Source organism: Meriones unguiculatus, chromosome 7 (genome assembly GCF_030254825.1).
Source record: "Meriones unguiculatus strain TT.TT164.6M chromosome 7, Bangor_MerUng_6.1, whole genome shotgun sequence".
Lineage (NCBI taxonomy): Eukaryota > Metazoa > Chordata > Mammalia > Rodentia > Muridae > Meriones > Meriones unguiculatus.
The window spans coordinates 90,613,920-90,634,565 of record NC_083355.1 but is presented as its reverse complement, the minus strand read 5'-3'; the positions used below and the strand labels follow the sequence as shown (position 1 = coordinate 90,634,565).

Sequence of the window (20,646 nt, the reverse complement as noted above, 5' to 3'; positions counted from 1 at the left end):
CCGCGCTGCGCGGGGAGCTTCTGGAGGTCTTCCTCTTGCCCGGCGTGCACTACGCCTGGAGGCGTGGACAGGAGAAAACCATAGAGATCATACATAGATAGTCCCCGCTGTCGCCTCTGACTCACGACGCACAGAAGGGTGATCATAGAGAAGGAGCGCCTCGTGGGCCTAGAGAGGCTCAGGCTGTAAATTACGACCCACCCTGCCATTTTTGATTGGAGCCGATTGAATCTTATGACTGAGAGACGCCATCTTGAGGTCAAGGTTCCGGTTGGTTACCCGTGCGGGGCTTGTTACAGGATTTCTCACTTTTTGGTAGTTGGTTTTCCAGGAATTGGAAACTTGGTCTCCTGATTCTTTGAGGTTCGATGAACTGATATCTGGGCGCGACCGAAAACCTGAATAGAAAGTCCAAGTGGTCATTTGTCCTTCGAAAAGAACTGCTCACATCAAGAAATAACTTGGCAACGGTTGTGTTGGGTTTTTTTGGACTTTGTGTGTGTACACGCACTACAACTTTAGGCGAGGTAATAGGTCAGAAACATAACTAGATGTTTGGTAGCTTCAAAAACCTGTAAGAATATTTGCTACAACTTTCTTTAGTGCGCGAATGATTTTTAAAAATACTGAAATAATGAAAATGAATATTCAAAAATTAGTCGGTTATTCAATCTCTGGGCTTTATAAGCAGTATTTACTGTTTGGTTTCCTGCTACTCAGAAAGAGTATAGTTTGTTCATAAGGATCTTGCCTGAGTGCCGCCTGGTGCAATGCTAAAATCCTGGAGTTAGAAGTAAATAGAGATTTAGTCCTGTCCTGGGAGAGCTGGAGTCCCTGAATTAACAGCAAACCCTGCTCTTTGTTTTGTTTTTCGAGATAGGGTTTCTCTGTATATCCCTGGCTGTCCTGGAACTCATAGATCCCACCTGCCTCTGCTTCCTGAGTGCTGGGATTAAAGGAGTGCCCTGCTTTGTCTCAGAGTTTTATTCTAGAACCTATCACCCTGTACCATACTAATTAATACTTATCATTTCATTGTCCACCTGTTCTACCACACTAGAATGTAAACATAAAGAGTTCACAGATCTTTAATCTTCTGGAGGGCCAGTGCTTATAATAATAGTGACTGGCATTTTGTATTTGTTGAATACAAAAATAAAAGGTTGGGTGTGGTGTGTCATATGGATTGAATTCCAGCACCCTGGGAGGTGGAGACAGGTAGGTTGTCTGAATTCAGAGTTAGTCTCTTTGGTTCCAGGACCCCCAGAGAGGGCTGCTTAAAACAAAGCAACAAAAAGGAAATTGTCATATGATAGGTTCGGGAAGAATGCAATGCAAGAACTTTGGGAATAGGAAAGTCTATGACACTACAGCCACCCTGAATTTTATATTCACGTATTTCTTTTTACTAGGTTCCTTATAAAAAGGTGAACAATACCCACTGCCCAAGACTATAGCAAGGATTAAATTAGCCAATATGGGAAGGTACTTTCTACAATAAAATGCTTATTAAATGTTACTTACATTTTGTAAATGTTTGTTTTTACGACCCAAAACATAAACACAGAAATCCTCTCAAACTGCCACATACCTTCTTTTTGGTTTCTAAAGATTTATTTTTATTTTATGCATATGAGTATGACTACACATATGTCTGTGTACCACATCCAGGACAGAAGATGGCATTAGATTCCTGGGAACTGGAGTTACAGATGGTTGTGAGCCGTCTTGTGGGCTCTGAACAGAACGAGATCCTCCGCAAAAACAGCAAGTGCCCTTAACCAAGCCATCCCTCCGTTGCTTCTATGATACTGCTTGTTTAATAAAAACTTAGGGACCAGTGGGATGGCCCAGCAGAGCCAGGTGCCTGTCACCAGAACTGACAACCCGAGCTCACAGGTTAGAAGGGGAGGCCAAGCTCCACGAGCTGAACGCTGTGGGGTATACTCAGGTGTACAAATCTGCACACATATAAGCAATAAATAAATGTAAACAGTAATAACTAAAAAATAAATAAGCCGCGTAGTGGTGGCACAAACCTTTAATCCCAGCACTTGGGAGACAGAGGCAGATGGATCTCTGAGTTTGAGGCCAGCCTGATCTACAGAGTGAATTCTAAGACAAGACCACATGGAGAAACCTGTCTTAAAAAGACAAATAAATTAATTAAAAGATGGTGGTAGAAGCTGGAGAGATGGCTCGGCAGGTAAGAACATTTGTTGATCTTGCACAGAAACTGGGTTTAGCTCCCAGCACCCACAGGTTGACTCACAATCCTCTATAACTCCGGTTCCAGGGGATTCAGTGCCCCCTCTGACCTCCGCAAGTAGCAAGCATACAGGCAGTACACATGCATGCAGGCAAAATATTCATACACACAAAGTTTGAAATTTTTTTTAATTTTAGAGTTGGCTAGCTGTAGTACACATTTGTCATGTAAGTTTACCCAGTGTGATGGTTATTTATAGTGTAGCTAGGATCTAGACTCACCTATGATACAAGTTTCAAAGCATGCCTAGGAGCAATTACTTAGGTTGGTTTACTGATGTGGAACACTCAAATATAAAAATTGGTGACATCATTCCATGAATTCAAGTCCTGATCTCAATCAAGACAAGCTGAACTCTAGTATTGATGGTTTTCTGCTTTTTGACTGTTGGTGCAATATAACCACAGGGTTAAGTTCCTGCAGCTGGAATTTCTCTCTAGGATGGACTGTACTCAACAACCATAAACTAAAATAAACTCTTTCTTCCTTCAGTTTCCTTTTTTCTCTTTTTGGCTGGTGGGGAGGAGGAGTCAAGCTATTTTATCACAGTAACCACAAAAGTAAGTTACACACCCACAGAATCCTTGCTGTTCTTGCAGTGGCCTTGGCCTCAACTTTGAGCACCCACATGACAGCTCACAACTGGCTCTAACTCCAGTTCCAGGAGATCAGATGCCTTTTTCTGGCCTTCCTGAGCAACAGACATACATGTGGTAGACAGACAGACAGGCCAAACACCCGTACAAAAATGAGAAAATAATTTAAACAGTAAAAACCATTGCATCAGGTTTTAAGAGGGCTGCTGTGTGGCAACTACCTGACCAAAGAAATGAGAGAATAGGCTGCTTTCTCTTAATATAAAATAATGTTGAACAGAATTGTAGATGAAGTCACCTTGTAGAACCCTGATTTTACAAAAAGATAAAATGAATGGAACCATTAGTAAAACAAAAGCCTTGCAGAAGGTGGGTTTTCATGCCTTTAATCCCAGCAATTGAGAGGGAGAGGCAGGGGGGTATCTCTGAGAGCATCTTGGTCTACAGAGTGAGTTCCAGGACAGCCAGAGAAGCCCTGCCCAGAATACCAAAGAAAAGAAAAAGAAAGGGAGGGAGGGAGGAAGAAAGGAAGAAAAGAAGGAAGGAAGGAAAACAGAAGCCAAAGTGAACCAAAACTAAAAAGGAAATATAAATGTATATGAACAGGGGCCTTCTGGAATTTTCTTAAATACACAGAACAAATTTCAAGAACTGTATAAAAACATTCTCAATTCTCAACAGAAGAGCTGAACCTAGCTGGGCATGGTAATGCATACCTGTTAATCCCAGCATTAGAAAGTGCAGACTTTCTGGGCTGGAGAGATAGCTCAGAGGTTAAGAACAATGGCTGTTCTTCCAAAGATCCTGAGTTCAGTTCCCAGCAACCACATGGTGGCTCGTAACTATCTATAATGAGATCTGGTGCCCTCTTCTGGCATGCAGGCACACATGCAGTTAGTACACTGTATAAGTAATAAACCTAAAAAATGAATTTAAAAAAATAATAAAGGAAAGTGCACACTTTCTAGGGTCAGGACTAACTATCTATAATGAGATCTGCTGCCCTCTTCTGGCCTGCCTGCAGGCACTTATGCAGTTAGTACACTGTATAAGTAATAAACAATAAACCTAAAAATTAAATAAAAAATAAAGGAAAGTGCACACTTTCTAGGGTCAGGAGTTCAAGGAAAAGAAAGGAGAAAAAAGCTGAATGTCAAGATCCAAAGAGGAAAAAAAGACAACAGTCCAGAAAAGATGAAAAGTAAAACAATATCCTTATGAACAAAACAAGATCCTTATCTTCAAAACCTAGCAGAAAAGGGCTGGAGAAATGACCTCGCAGAGCTCCTGGGTGCAATTCCCAGCACCCCTTACAACCATCTATAACTCCAGTCTCAGGGAAGCCTTCTGGCCTCCATGAGTATCAGGCAGGAATGTGGGGCACACACATACGTGAGGCAAAACACTCATGCACATAAGATACTAAAATAAATAAATCTTCAAAACAACAAGAAAGCCTAGCAGAAGGAGCTTACTGAGTATTCTAAAATTAATAGTAGAGTGAAATCTTCTGCCAGAGGGGGCTGGAGAAATGGCTCACAGGTTAAGAGCACTTGCTGTTCTGTCAGAGGTCCTGAGTTCAATTTTTAGCACCCACATGTTGGCTCCCAACCATCTAGTATGGGATCTGATGTATGTATGCAGATAGAGAACTAATACATTTTAAAAAATGATATAAACTAAAATTTTTTAACAACAAAAAGTATTCTGTTTAAAAAAAGGGGACAGGTGGGGCTGGAGAGATGGCTCAAAGGTTAAGAGCACTGGCTGCTCTTCCAGAGGTCCTGAGTTCAATTCCCAGCAACAACATGGTGGCTCACAACGATCTATAATGAGATCTGGTGCCCTCTTCTGGTGGGCAAGTGTACAGGCAGACAGAACACTGTATACATAATAAATCTTAAAAAGGGGGGGGCAGGGCGGAGTGGTTGGGGGGAGGCTGGGCAGTGGTGGCGCATGCCTTTGAACCCAGCACTCATAACAACACAGAGGCAGGCAGATCATTGAGTCTGAGGCCAGCCTGGTCTACAGAGTGAGTTCCAGGGCAGCCAGAGCTACACAGAGAAACCTTGTCTGGAGGGGTGCAGAATTGAGAGAGGGTGGGGGAACAAATTAGGCCTTAAAAGGAAAAATAGCTGCCTGTGGGTACATGGAATACTGAAATATTGAAAAGGCTGTAGAGCTTAGCTATCTACCCAAACCTTAGTGCAAAACTGCTAAATTAATTCCTTTCATAGCCTTGGAAAGGCATAAAAGGCATAAAATGTCACAGGCCACTCAGAGAGAAGACATTCACATAGGCTTTTTGTAACTTTGAAGAGTCCTTCAAGACGTTTGTACACTCCTGATTTCTTGTTTTTTTGTTTTTGTCTTGAGAAAAGGTCTTACTATGTAGTCCTGGCTGACCTAGACCTCATTAAATAAACCAGGCTGGCTTTGAACTCACCTAACTGCCTCCCAATTAGCAGCGAGCACCACCACACATAAACTGTTTATTGAAAAAGTTTTCCTACTTAAGATTTAGCTCAGTGGGTAGAGGGCTTACCCAGTATGCATAGAATTTGGTCCTCAGCACAACACAAACACCAGTGTTGGTACTCAGACTTTATACCCAGCACTTGGGAGAGAGAGGAAGGAGGGGTTTCCTCACTTACATAGGGAATTTGAGGCCAGAGGGAATACATAAGACTCCGTTTCAGAAAGGTAAGTAAATAAAATTTAAGTAATTAATTAGGGGGCTGAGGAGATGGCCCAGCGGATAAGAGCACTGGCTGCTCTTCCAGAGGTCCTGAGTTCAATTCCCAGCAACCACATGGGGTGAGGCCCGGGTGCTGTAAGCCTGGATGTGCAGAGTTTTCCCACAAGACTTTTGTTACAGTTTGGTTCTTTTAGCCTGAGATCGCCAGTGGCAGGGGAAGCTCCGGCATTCTACAGCCTACGGCTATACCAGAGTGTTACAGCTCTTGGTCAAGCTGCTGTTCTGGCAGAGGTTTGGGCAGAAGCCCATGCCTGGTTGGCTTGCAGCCATGGTCCAAGCCTGGTGAGGCCCAGCCCAGCAAAGCCCATGCCCAGGGCAGGAGGGCAGACTCAGTGAGACTCAGTCCAGCAGAGGATAAATGATGAATCTCAGATGATCTTGAAGTGAGAAATAGCGTACTTTCATACCTGTGAAATCCAGACTAATAAAAGCCTGGGCAGAGAGAGGGATTCGAGGATGATTATGTTTGATTCCCTGGGGTCAGGGGGTCAGGTATACTTCAAGGTCCTATCACCAAAAGGGAAATACAGCATTAATTAACCCATGGGTGTGTGTGTGGCCTGGAGGGAATCTGCAAGTACAATTGAAGGTCACTGCTGGACTAAGATCCTTAGCAGGGTGGGGCATTTCTAGGAATTCCTAGATGATTGCTAGAGAAGTCAGGGAAGGGTCTGGCCTATAATCTGCCCTGAGGGCTTTGTGACACTCCTGAACTCCTTACAAGACTGGGGTCACCCAGATCAGGGAAGACTTTTTAGAATCCCACTGAGAAAAAGGAGTCTATCATAATAGACCTAGCTCAAATAATTGGCTATCCAAAGACTTCAACCTTATCCAGCAGAGCCCGACATACAAACTTGAACTTAACAATAGTTTAAATTCCCAGTAAACTCAGCTACTGACTTGTTAGAAGCAGAATAAAAAGTATGCATGAAATGTTTAAAGAGATAGCATATTTCTGTTTATTTGTTTAGACAGAATTCTAAATTCTGTTTATTTGTTTATTCTGTTTATTTGTTTAGGATCTTGATGTGTAGTACAAGCCTGGAACTAATGATCTTCAAGATCATTCACAAGAACTGACATTTCAGGCATACATCGCCATGATATGGTAATTTCTTTTGTTGTGGTTGTTGTTTCGTTTTTGTTTTGGGGGTTTGGGTTTTTTTTTTTTTGTTTGTTTGTTTTTGTTTTTGTTTTTGAGACAGGGTTTCTCTGTGTCGCTTTGGCTGTCTTGGAGTAGCTTTGTAGACCAGGCTGGCCTTTAACGCACAGAGATCCAACTATCTCTGCCTCCTTGAGCTGGAGTTACAGGCACGTGCCACTGAACCTGGCTAATTGTAATTTCTTAAAAGCAACTCAATGAAGCTGAGCTTGGTGGTGCAGGCCTTTAATCCCAGCAGAGGCAGTTGGATCACTGTGAGTTTGAAGCCAGCTTGGTCTACAAAGAGAATTCCTGGACAGCCAGTGCTGTTAAACAGACAAACCTTTTCTTGAAGAACAAAAACAAACAAAAAAGAAACTCAATGAACCAGGTGTGGTAGTACCTACCTTTAATCCCAGCATTTGGGAGGCAGAGGTAGGCAGACCTCTGAGTTCGAGGCCTGTTCTTCAGAGCGAGTTCCAGGACAGCCAGGGCTACCCAGAGAAACCCTGTCTTGAGAAACAAAAACTAAGAAGTAGGTCAATGTTTAGCGTGCCCGTCTACCATACACGAGAACTGTGTGTTTAGTCCTGGGTGTGGTCTACACACCTGTAACCCCAGCACTTAAGAGGTAAATGCAAGAACATCCTCACTATGCAGAGAGTTTGAAGCTGTCCTGAGCTGCTAGAGGCCCTGTGTCGAAACAAAGATGTTCAATTTCAAAAATTGTGTCTGGGGGTGAAGTGTAGGGATGTGCATGTGTGTGTGGGGTCAGAGGACACATTCAGCGGGAGTCCTCCTCTTCGGCTTTGTTTAAAACAGGGGTCTCTTTTGTTGTTTATGGCCTCTGAGCTTCCCGGATTCCATCTCCACCTCCCATTTTGCTAAAGAAGCACTGAGATTACAGGCGTGTGCTCTGTGCCCAGCTTTATGGAGGAATTGAAACTCAGGTTCTCACACTTACAGGGCAAGTGATCCATCTCTGCTAGCCCACACTCCCCCCCCAAAGAATAATTCTTTGAAGTAGCAAATAGCCAAATAGTGGTGGGAAATGCCTGCAATATTCAGAGAGAGATTTTCAGAGAAAGCATAAATTATACACAAGGTAAAACTAGTGTCAGGCAGGATGCATAAAAAAAAAATTGAAATGCCAGAAATCAGTGACAAAAAGGTCTTAAAAGCAGGCTGAGTGAAAACATAGATCACATATGCATAAATTACTATTAGACTAATAATAAATCTCTCAGTAATATAATTTCAAAAATACCCACAAAGGGCTGGCAAGATGGCTCCAAGGGTAAAGGAACTCATTAACCAAGACTGATAACCTGAGTTCAATCCCAGGGCCCTACATGGTAGAAAGAAAGCTAATTTTTTTTTTTTTTCCAAAACAGGGTTCCTCTGTGTAGCCTTAGGTGTCCTGAACTCACTTTATAGATCAGGCTGGCCTCAAATGCACAGCAATCTGCCTGCCTCTGCCTCCCAGAGTGCTGGGACTACAGGCATGCACCACTGTACCCAGCTAAGAGAACCGATTACTATAAATTGCTCTTTGACATGCAAGGGCAAAAAAAGAAAAAAGAAAAAGAACTACTAAAATAACACGGGTTACTAAGTTGGGTGATTTGCAAATGAATAGAAAGCACATACAGGGCTGAAGAGATGACTCAGAGGTTAAGAGCAGTGACTGCTCTTCCAGAGGTCCTGAATTCAATTCCTGGCAACCACATGGTGGTTCATGACCATCTATAGTGAAATCTGGTGTGAGTACAGGCATACATGCAGGCAGAACACTGTATATATAAATCTTTAAAAAAAACAAATAAATTAAAAAAAGAAGAAGCACATACAACAAATGAATACTTAAAAGCAGGACAGAAAAAAATATGAGGGAGAAACATGTTTTTACTGTCTACCTCCTGAAACTTTGAGCTCTATTTATGACCAGAGTTAATGACTTTGCCTCCACACTTATTTTAAAACTACTGTGATTAAGCCAGTGTGGGAATGGGCTGGAGAGATAGCTCAGCAGCGGTTAAGAGCACTGGCTGTTCTTCCAGAGGTCCTGAGTTCAATTCCCAGCAACTACATGGGTGGCTCACAACCACCTATAGGGGAGACCTGGTGTCCTCCTCTGGTGTGCAAGCCTGCATGCAGGCAGATTGCTGTGTAAATACTACATAAATAAATCTTAAAAAAAAAAAAAAAGACAGTGTGGTAAGCCCAACATGGTGGAACACACTTTTAAGCCCAGTACCTGGGGTGCAGAGGCAAGTAGAAATTGGATCTCTGTGAGTTCAAGGCAGCCTTGTTTATTTAGTGATTTCTAGGACATCCAGGGCTATATGACAGACAAACAAAACAAAATAAAACAAAACAACAACATCAAAAAAATTAGTGAAACAATTTAAGTGATTTAAATTATTGTTTTTTTTCGAATGTGTATATATGTGTATGCATGGTTCAGATGAATGTCGGGGTGTGTGTGGTGTGTGTGTTTGTTATTTGTATATGTTTCGAACTCAGGTCCTCATGCTTATGTGGTGAAAATTTTACTGACTGAAATATTTCTCTAGCCGTGTGTGTGTGTGTGTGTGTGTGTGTGTGTGTGTGTGTGTGTATTGGATTGTTATTGCTTTTGTTTTGTTTTGTTTTTGAGACAGTACCTGCTTGTCCTGGAGCTTGCTCTGTAGATCAGGCTGGCCTCAAAACCCAGAGATTGCTACCCTAAGCCTGTAGGCATAATGTTATTGCGTACTGTGTAAACATTCAAAAACTGATTTCTGTGTGCCACCCCCATATCTGTATGCAATCCTTATTCTGAGAATCAACTCAACGTTGTGTAAACCTTACTCCCTGATAGGCCAATAAAGCACTTACAGCCAATAAGTGAGCAGGGGAGCAAGTAGGGCTGGACTTCCTGCCAGCCAGGGGAGGCGGAGCTAGAGAGAGAAAGTAGGGGGTTCAGCTATGGCCAGAAGTCCAAGAGACATGAATCGAGAGTAGCAGGAGCAGAGAAAGCCATAAAGTGCAACTGTCTCTGGGATTTGCTCTGGGAGGAAACCAGATTAGTTTAGAGGGTTAAAAATTGAGGAATATTGCTCAGTTGTTGTGCAGTAATGCTTATTAAACAAATAACATAGTCAACCCTCAATTATTTGGGCGCTAGCAGGGTTCAGAGAGAAACAGCAATGCACGAATTTGTAAAACACTGACACCTGCCTCTGCCACCCTTGTGCTGGGATTAAAGGTGTTTGTCATCAACTCAGTTTATGGTGTTTTGTTTGTTTGTTTGTTTTTGGTGGGTTTTTGTTTGTTTGTTTGTTTTGGTGTTTCAAGACGGTTTCTCTGTGTAGCCCTGGCTGTCCTGAAACTCACTCTGTAGACCAGGCTGGCCTTGAAGTCAGAGATCCGCCTGCCTCTGCCTCCAGAGTGCTGGGATTAAAGGTCTGCGCTACCACTGCCAAGCTTGTATTTTTTTTTTTTTTAAATCAAAATTTTTATTATAGTCCTAGCTGGACTCAAACTGGTGATTCTCCAGCCTCAGTCTTCCAGAGGCACAGATCACAGGTGTGTTCCGTCATGCATAATTTAAATTCTTTTTAAAGACATTGTGTATCTGTTGGCATGAAAGAGGGTTCGTTTGTGTTTTTATTTTCTCACATCTTTGATTTCTGTATCAGAGTCATGCTGGTCTCATGGGTTGGGAAGTGTGCCCTCCTTTTCTATTTTATGGAGGAATCTGTATATAATTTATATTTTTTTCCCTTAAGTGTTTGATATAATTCACTAGTAAATTTATGCGGGCTTTGAATCAGTTTTGTGGGAAAATATTTTAACTAATACTCAATTTACTTTATAGGTAAAAGGTTCTCCAGATCTTTCTCTTCTTTCTGAGTGCTATTTGACACTTGTACCTTTAGAGGCATTTGGCCACTTCTTGCAAATAGGTTTATTTAATGCTGTAAAGTTGGAGAGGTGGCTCAGTCAGTAACGGGCTTGCTGTACTAGAGCGTGAGGACTTGGTTTATTTCCCAGCAGTCCCAGAAAAAGCTGAGTGTGGTCAGGCTTGGTGGCGCACGCCTGTAATCCCAGCATTCAGGGAGGCAGAAGCAGGCAGATCTCTGTGAGTTCCAGGCCAGCCTGGTCGACCAAGTGAGCTCCAGTACAACCACGGCTACACAGAGAAACCCTGTGCCGGGATTAAAGGTGTGCACCACCACTGCCCAGCTTCTGTTATCTTTATTATATTTTTTGCTTATATTTAATCTACTATGCTTTTACTTTTCTAGCTTTATATGATAGAAACACAAATTACTGATTTTTGGCTCTTTTTTTTAAGAAAAATAAATGTCTCTCTAGACATTGATGTACTGTGTTTTCACTTAAATTTTTTTTCTTTTATATGAATGTACATTTTGTTTGCATGTATGTTTAGGGACCACATGAATTCGGTGCCTGCAGAGGCCAAAAGAGGACACCAGGTCCTCAGGAACTGAATTACAGACTACTGTGAGTCTCCATATGGGGGCTCCAAAATGGGAACTGAACTTGGATCTTCTGGAAGAGGGACAGTGCTCTTAACTGTGGAGCCATCTCTCCTGTCCCTTGTTTCCAAATTTTTATAACTCAAAATACTTTCTAATTTCCCTTGTGGCTTCTTTTTGTCCAAAGCTAGCTAGCTTTTTTTTTTTCCTTTCTTCCTTTTTTTCTTTTCTCTTTCTTTCTTCTTTTTCTCTTTCTTTCTTTCTTTTCTTTCTTCTTTCTCTCTCTTTTTCTTTCTTCCTTCTTTCTTTTATTTTTCTTTCTTCTTTCTCTCTTTCCCTTCATTCGTTCCTTCTTTTTCTTTTTCTCTTTCTTCTTTCTTTCTCTCTCTCCCTTCCTTCCTTCTTTTTCTTTTTCTCTTGCTTTTTTTTTAAATTTATTTATTTGTTATGTATACATTATTCTGCTTGCATGTACACCTGTATGCCAGAAGAAGGCACCAGATCTCATTACAGATGGTTGTGAGCCACCATGTGGTTGCTGGGAACTGAACTCAGGACCTCTGGAAGAGCAGCCAGTGCTCTTAACCTCTGAGCCATCTCTCCAGCACCCTTCTCTTGCTTTTTCTTTCTTTCTCTTTTTTCTTTCTTTCTTCTTTCTTTCTTTCTTTCTTTCTTTCTTTCTTTCTTTCTCCTTCCTTCCTTCCTTCTTTCCTTCCTTCCTTTCTTTCTCGTACTGAAAATAGATCTCAGGGCCTTGTATATGCTAGGCAAGCGTTCTACCACCAAACTTTACCCCCAGCTACCTTGAAGTATTATTCAGAGGTGTGTTGTTTAATTTCCAAATACTTCCAGATGTTAATGTAGCTACTGGAGATTAGTTTTGTGTAGTGTTTACATAGCAAATATTTTTTAGCCTTTTACTCTGTTTATATTTCAAGTCACTTTCAGATATTATTGAGCCTTTTTTTTCTTCTCAAATATCCAGCAAGTTTAGTTTGTTGCAATAGCATTCAGACACTACATTTAATGTGGTTTTCAGGATGCTGAGTTTAAATATACCATATTGCGGTTTGTTCTCTACTTGGTCTCTCTCTATATATATAGATGTCCTTGAACCTTTTTCTGACTTATTTTGGAGTAATTTGGTGTTTGTTATTGTTACTTCTTTTTGAGAGGAAGGGCTGCGTGTCACATCACTCAGGTTGGTCTTAGATTTCAGAGATTCTCCTGCCTCTGCCTTCCCAGTACTTGGGACAATAGCCAGCCTTACTATTCGGTTTTATTGCTAATATTAATAAGCTTGTTCACTATAGATTTTTGGGTTTTGGTGTTCACAGCAGCATTCTTGTCACAGTATATCTTCAAAATATAATTTTCTATTCGGGTTTTTATGTGTATGGGTTTCTTGGCTGCTTTGCACTGCTTATGTGCTTGGTGCCCGAGGAGGATGAAGGAGGGTGTTAGATCTCCTGGAACTGAGGTTACAGATGATTGTGAGCTGCTGTGTGGGTGCTGGGAATCTAACACAGGTCTCCTGGTAGTTCAGTCAGCGCCGATAAGCGCTGAGCCTTCTATCTGGCCCCTAGAAAGCCATTTTAAATGTTTTACCTTTACATACTTTCATCTCTGATTCCATTGTCTGTCCTGTCATTTTCCTTTTGTGCATGTTCTGTGATACACTGTTTTTTAATATTTATATTTATTTTGTGCATATCTGTGTATGAGTGTAGGTGTGCATATGTAATGGTCAGAGGACAACCTGTGGGAGTCAGTTCTGGGTCCTGGGGATTGAAATCTTCAGAGTAATGATAAAGAGGTTTCCCTGCTGAGCCATCTTGCTTGCCCCGTTTGTTTTTTGTTTAAACAGTTAAGTATTGTTTAAAGACATTGTCTTGGTCATTCCTGTTTCTATCACAAAATATCTGTGGTTGGGGACTTGGTGCTTCTCTACCAAGCACAAGGCTGCAGGTTTGGTCTCCAGTACTGGCGGGGGGTGGGGAGGGCAGGGGATCTGTGGCTAATTTCTAAAGAACATTAATTTATGTCTCACATTTCTGGAATTTCCAGATTCTATATCCTGGCAAATTTAGAGTCTGGGGGGAGATGCCTGGCTTTCTGCTTTCGGGATAGAACCTCTTTGCTAAGTCCTTACGTGGTAGAAGGCAAGGGGAAAAGGGGCCTAATCAATTGCCTCCAGCCTGTCTTTGTCCTTCCTTCCTTCTTCCTTCCTTCCTTCCTTCCTTCCTTCCTTCCTTCCTTCCTTCCTCCTTTCTTCCCTCCTTTTTGTTTTTTGAGACAGGGTTTGTCTGTATAGCCTTGGCTGTCCTGGAACTTGCTGTGTGTACCAGACTGGCCTCAGACTCCTAGAGATCTGCCTGCCTCTGCCTCTATGTGCTAGGATTAAAGGCATGTACCACCACTGTCTGGCTGTGGTTTTTTTTTTAAAGCTCATATGTGTGTGTGTGTGTGTGTGTGTGTGTGTGTGTGAGTATGTGGTACATGTGTGCAGGTGCTTATGCTTATGTGTAAACGTTTTTATCTCAGATGAGGGGATAAGAGTTGTACCCAAGCTTTATGAATACATGGCTTGGGCTGAGCCCAGAAGGTTTCTGTTCAACTATTCCTAGCCTAGGCCTGGAAACTTCTGTCCTCAGCACAATCTAATCTTTTGCAAGCCCGGACCTTGAGGCCTTCAGCTTCCAGGCTCCATCTGCTCACCTAGGTCTAGAATGTTTTCAGCATCCAAGACTTACTGCTGAAAAAACTAACCCTTTCTAGTTCTTTCTGAATTCTGGCTGGCTGGTTCAACTCAGCTGTTCTGGCTCAAAACTCCCCTCCAAGCTGACTGATTCAAATGGCTTCTTTTTGCTTCTCACTGAATTGTTCTGCTTGGAAAAACTGCCTCTGAACTCCAGTAACTGAACTGCATTCAACTGAGCTGCACTGAAAAGCATTGTACTCCCAAACTTTACTGACTGCTTCCTCTCTCTCTCTCTCTCTTTCTCTCTCTCTCTTTCTCTGTGTCTGTCTCTCTGTGCTGCTCTTAAGTAGCTTCTGTTTCCTGTTTGTTCTTGTGAGAGTTGGACCTATCCTATATCTGACTCATTCTGTCAAATCTTGCTCTGATTCGTCACTTTGCTTGTCCCTCCCTCAATTGAACTGCATTGTTTGGGGCTCACTGGCCAGCTCTAGGGAGTTTCCTGTCTTCCACATTACCAGTGATGGATTTACAGGTGAGTTCTATCCCTAGCTTTATTTGTGGGTGATGGGAATTGAACTCTGGTCTTCATGCTTAAAGCAGCAAGCACTTTACCAACTGAACCATCTTCCTGTCTTCCCAGCCCCCTTCAGTCATTTTTTTTTTTTAAGTCTACAAATTTCATCCATTAGGGTAGAGCCTCTGTGGTTTACTTATTTCCCAAATATTTCCACCTCAGTGATTATATGAATCTTGGAGGGGGACACAATTATTCAAAACGTAATAGATATTTTTTGATAGTTTTCATTCGTTTGTATCTATTTAAATTCCTTCAGGTATTTTCCTTCTGCTTGAACAATGTTTCTATTGTTCCTATAGTACAGGTTTGCTTCTGATGAATACTTTGATTTTCCTTGTTTGAAAAAAAATGTCAGTTTTATTTCCATGTATTAGTTTGATAATTGCAATACCTGAAAATCTCAGCAGTAAACACATTTTACTTGCTTGGTTTTTTGTTTATTTTTGGAGACAGGGTTTTTCTATGTGGAGAAGACCCGCTTAGAACTCTCAGAGATCCTCCTGCCTCTGCCTTCTGAGTAAGCACTGGGATTAAAGGTGTGCACTACCATGCTTGGCTTCTAATTTTTCAAAAAAGATATTTATTTATTTATTTTTTCAGACAGTGTTTCTCTGTGTAGTCTTGGCTGCTCTGGAACTCCCTTTGTAGACCAGGCTGGCCTCAAACTCATAGGGATTCATTCACCTGCCTCTGCTTCCCAAGTGCTAGAATTAAAGGCAGGCACCACCACTACCTGGCCTCATTTTTATTATTTTTAATTATGTGTGGAGGCTAATGTGCCTGCATGTGGTATGTGCATGTGAGTGTAAGTGCCTGCAGAAGCCAGAGGTATCAGATCTACTGGCACAGGAGTTAAAGATGGTTGTGAGCCCCCTGATAAGGGTGTTGGAAACTGAACTGAGGTCCTCTGGAAGAGCAGAAAGTGCTATCAACTGCCTAGCCAGCTCTGTTTTTAATAAGCTAATTAATTAACTGATTGAATGTGTTTGTATGTATGTGTGAACACATGTATGCCACAGTGCCCGAGGTCAGAGGACAATCTTTGTGAATTGGCTTCTTCTCTTTCCACCGTGTGGGTCCTGGGGACTGAGCTCAGGTCATCAGGCTTGGCAGCAAGTATCCTGACATGCTGAGCCATCTTAGCAGCCCTTTGTGCTGATGCTTAGTCATGGGGACTTTGTTTCTGTGAATTGAGGACTGCCCTCCTTCAGAAAGGATTTCTGTTCACATTCACTGTGGCTAGTGTTCACTGCGCATTCTCGAGCACCACCAGCCTGTGGTCACTTTGATGCTATCCTTTGGCCCTCATGATGGTAAAACCAACCGTGACTGCAGGTGCTCAGAAGGGACCCTTGTTGTTCCCAGTGTTAGCAATGAGAATCACCTGTAGTCACTTACAAGAGACGTGCCCCTTTTGGGCTTCAGTTCTCTGATGGGCGTTCTGCTGTCCAGCCTACTCTGTCTCAGCTTGTTCTGGCTCCAGGCTCTCTTTCTAGGACACCATTACTGTCCGGAGCTTAAACTCCCTCTCTCCTACATAGCTATTAATCCTTACATCAATAGATAGACCTCAAGGGCTTTCCCATAAAGTTAGTTGCTGCTTTTTTTTTTAATGTTTTTTTAAAAATTAATTTCTTTTTATTTTATGTGCGTCGGTGTCTTGCTTGCATGTATGTCTGTGTGAGGGTGTCAGATCTTAGACAGCTGTGAGCTGCCATGTGGCTGCTGGGAATTGAACCCTGGTCCTCTGGAAGAGTGGTCAGTGCTCTTAACTGACTGCTCTTAAGGAATCCTCATAGGCAACATTCCAGTAAAAATGTAGGTCTCAGTAAAACCAAACCAAACCAAAACAAGGAAGTGTGGAAAGAATGGAAAAGCGCAAAACCCATTGAAAACAAACAAAAAAATCTGACAAACCTAAGTAGCTGATAAAAGAAACAAAACTAGGTTTCCCCTTTGTTCCTGACACAGTGTTTCTGCAGTGAAAGGATTCAAGAGCCTTGGGTTCATTGTCTTGCAGAAAAGCAAAACAAAACAAAATACCAACACCTTCCTGGGGTTGGAGAGATGGTGCAGGCTTTAAGAGCACTCACTGTTCTTGCTGAGGGCCTGAATTTCCTAGAACTAACATGTAGTTAGTCTCACAACTGTAACTGCGGTTCCAGCGGATCCCATGCCTCCTTCTGACATCTGTGGGCTCATGTATGCAGGTGGTGGTACATACACACACCTCACACCTCAGGGACATGCACATACATGTAAAATAAGAAATAAAAATAACTTTCTTTTTCTACACCTTTAGTTGTCTTCCCTGGAGGGAACCGGTTTCCACAGTTTTAGGAATTTTTCTTAGGGTTACCGTTTAATGTGGGGTTGGGGTTTGGGTAAAGTGCTTGTTGCGCAAGCATGAAGTGACCTAGGTTAAAACCTGTAAGTTCACATAGGCTGTGAGGGTTACTCTTGACTGATTCTGTGCTCAACTAACAGATAAGCTGTAAGGGAAGGTTATTGTGTTCCCCTTCCTGGACCTTCTGCTCTGAGACATAGTCTCCATGTGTACCTTTGGCTAGCCAGGAACTCACTAAATAGACCAGGTTGGCCTTGAACTAACAGAGATCTGCCTGCCTCTGCCTCTTGAGTGTTAGGATGGAAGGCATGCAGTACCACTGTTCTGCCCAGTTCACAAACCCCAAAAGGCCAGGAATAAACAGACTCGGCTGTAAACACATGAGGTTCTTTTTATTGTAAATCATTTCAAGCTACAGCTTGGGCCCACAACCCCCACCGCCAAAACGGCGGGAGCTGAGTGCGCCCAGGGCTCAGGTTAAGTTGGGTGATTTAAAGATTCTGGTTCATCCCAGCATGCCCAAGGCAGGGGCAATTCCTGCCTGGCAAGCATCTATTGGTCAAAATGCTACATTTTGAATTGATTGGCTATAGGAAGGTCCCCAGACCATAATGACCTGGTGTCCCTCCCTAGGGGGGGATAGGCCAGTTTCCTAGCAACTGTTATCTCTAGTGGGTGGAGAAAGAATGCAGTAAGGCAGTCCTTCCCCTCAGGGCATTACTAGACTTCTCCACCCACCTAGTTCAGGTTTTAATTAATAATAGCTGCTAATTTGTAATCTTTTGGTCTCTCACCACCACTCTGGGCTGTGAGGGAATGTCTTGACCAGTTTAACTGAAGTGGGAAGACTCACCCTAAATGTGAATAGCAACTTTCAGTCCAGATAAAAAGTAAGTCCAAGAAATTCTTGCTTTCTACCTCCTTGCCTTCATTGTGCTGGCAATTTCATCTACTCCATTGGCATTCTGCCATCCCTCCACTCTGGCTGCCATTAAGGACTCTTAAGCCTTCCAATGCTCACTGAAGACCAACGGCTTTTCCAGAAATCCTCCAGGCCTTCAGTGCCAGACTGGGACAACTGAGGTCTCGTGGACTGAGCAGCAACTAGGTTCTCAGCCTCTCCAATGCAAAGGCAGCCATTGTTGTACTGCCTAGAGCATATTGCGTAAGCCGATCGTATTTGCTAGTTTTATGTCAGCTTGACATAAGCTAGAGTTATCAGAGCTTCCCTTGAGGAAAATGCCTCCATAAGATCTGGCAGTGGGGCATTTTCTTAGTATCTGATGCGGGAGGCCCAGCCTATTGTGGGTGGTGCCATCCCTGGGCTGGTGGTCCTGGGTTCTGTAAGAAAGCAGGCTGAGCAAGCCATAGGGGAGCAAGCCAGTAAGCAGCACCCCTCCGTGGCCTCTGCATTAGCTTCTGGCTCCAGGTTCACTCCCTGTTTGAGTTTCTGTTCTGCCTTCTTTTGGTAATGGGCTACAGTGTGGAAGTATGAGTCCAGTAAACCTCCCCAACATACTTTTTGGTCATGGTCTTTCATCCCAGCAATAGGAACCCTAACTAGGACACCAATCTAATTAATCTCCATTTTTATAAATATTCTCCTGGTTCTGTTCTTCTAGAGAACCCTAGTACACCAGGCATTGTGGCATATGCTTCTAACCCTAGTGCTGGGCAACAGAGACAGGAGGATCTTTGGGGCTCACTGGCTAGCCAGTCTAGCCTTCTTGGTAACCATTCAGACTAAAAGAGATCTCAAACAAACAACAAACAGCCAAATCCAACCAACCAAAAAAAAAAAAAAAAAAAAAAAAAAAACCCAGCAAACAAGCACACCTCTCCCAAACCCTCAACAGAACAAGGTAGATGGGCTCCTGAGGAACACTAACTAAGATTATTAGGCCCCTGGCCTAAACATGCACCTGCACACACGGGCACACGCACTGGCACCCCCTCCCCCACAAAATAACTAAGTAAAACTTAAAATGCTAAATGTTTGTTCTTATGATATTTGTGTGTGTGTGTGTGTGCTGGGAATCAAACCCAGAGCCTGTATATGCCAGGCAAACGATCTCTACTGAGCTACATGCACAGGCCAATGTCTTTATTTTACAAGCAAAGTTGTGAAATAATCTGGCAGAGCTACACGTGGTCACGGAGGCAGTCCTAGGAATAAAACCTTTGTCATGCAATCAATCTCAGGCTTGTTTGAAACGTCCCTTCTTTCCTCTCCCCACACCATCTTCTTTCTAATAAAAACTTAATTAATTTTTAAAGTGACCCAGGTAGCTTAGTTCTTACTACCCTGGTTTGCCATGTGGTGCAGGGAGGAAAAAAGGCTCCTCACCAAGGTTGTCCACTGTCAGCTCTCTGTTGTGAAGAGATAAATTTCAGTAATACAATGCATATACATAGCTCATTCACCATTTTGTAGATTTGGTTTGACTACTGATCTAATTATGTCCTTTGAATGAGAAGGCAAAAGAATGTCTTACTTAAGTTAGGAGATGAGGTCTTATTCAATGTTGTCAGTAATTTGCTGTGTACCTTGGCAAGTAACTTTAACCTTAGTTTTCTCCCTCGGGTTAACCATTATCGAGATAAAATCATATGACATTAAAGTTGGCAGAGCCTTCAGAAGTTACACAGGAAAATTCCTTTATTTCTTTGGAGAGCGATTTACTCGCATTTTATGTGAGTGATTATGAGCGATTCCCCCTACCCACCTACATAGTTAGTTTTCCTAGACATTACAGACCAGGATCTTTTCCATGTGTCCCATGAAATAAATGAGAAAAAAGTGAAAGTACTAAACAAATACAAAGCTATTTTTAAAAAGTCAGATAACAGTATTAACATTAGCAGGCACTGCACTGTAATCTTAAATTTTACTGGAGTGTGTGCCCCAGCTATCTTGCACAATTTAAAAATTAGAAGTTATACAGCCTATATAGGGAAAAAGACAGAAAAAGACTAGGTAGGAACAAAACAGTGGGTTTGAATACCTTTGAAGAGAAAACAAAACACATATACTATTTTGTTTGTTTATACATAAACAAACACCATTCTCTCAACGTTTACTGGTGTTTTCCCACTTTGGGCATTTTTGAAGGAAATATGTATAACAATAATGCGCCGTGCCATTTCCCTCCTGTATAGAACATTATATCATTTGTCTAATTTACAATACTTTTTCCCAGGCCACTGCCCTAACAAACGCACTGCAACCTGCAAAAACCCATAGTCCCGGCCGAGACTCCAAGTCCCGAAATGCTTGCTGGTCTGTCCGCACAGACTGTTCGCAAGGGCGACGTTTCTCATCTGGGAATTGTAGTCATCCGGAGTCCGTATTTCTGGGTTGTGGGAGGGCGAGGGACAACCCAGAAAACTACAACTCCCCAAAGGCCGCGCGCGCCCTTCCCGCCCCGCCGTCGTTCCGCTCCGCCCCCGGCCGCTCCTCCTTCGCTGGGCTGCGCTGTTCATGCCTTCCTGTTGGTCGGAGCAGGGAGAAGTTCACTCTGATCAGCTGATTCCAACTGACAACAAGAGAGGAGGAAGCCTGGGAGGCAACATAGGAGGAGGGGGCGGAGATGGAGCTGAGGATGGATCCGCCGGGGCCCTAGAGCAGCCCGGGTCCCATCGGCAACCCGCGTCCCCCACACCGCCTTGCGGTGGCTGAGCTGCTCCGAGTGGGCTCTGCGAGCCGCGGCGGGCAGGGTGAGGGCGTCTCGGCCCAGCCCCGGGAGAGCGCTGGTCCCGGGGCTCTG

The 20,646-nt window shown here is 42.9% G+C and overlaps 1 protein-coding gene across 2 annotated transcripts in view; it reads left to right on the top strand.

Annotated features, from left to right (window-relative positions):
• Positions 1–20,346: 20,346 nt before the first annotated feature.
• Positions 20,347–20,646, top strand: part of Zfyve1 (zinc finger FYVE-type containing 1) — a 52,904-nt gene continuing 52,604 nt past the window's right edge. For both annotated transcript variants that reach the window (XM_060387821.1, XM_021653694.2), the window contains exon 1: positions 20,347–20,596. The gene's annotated coding sequence lies outside the window, so the exon portion shown is untranslated. The remainder of the gene's footprint in view (positions 20,597–20,646) is intronic.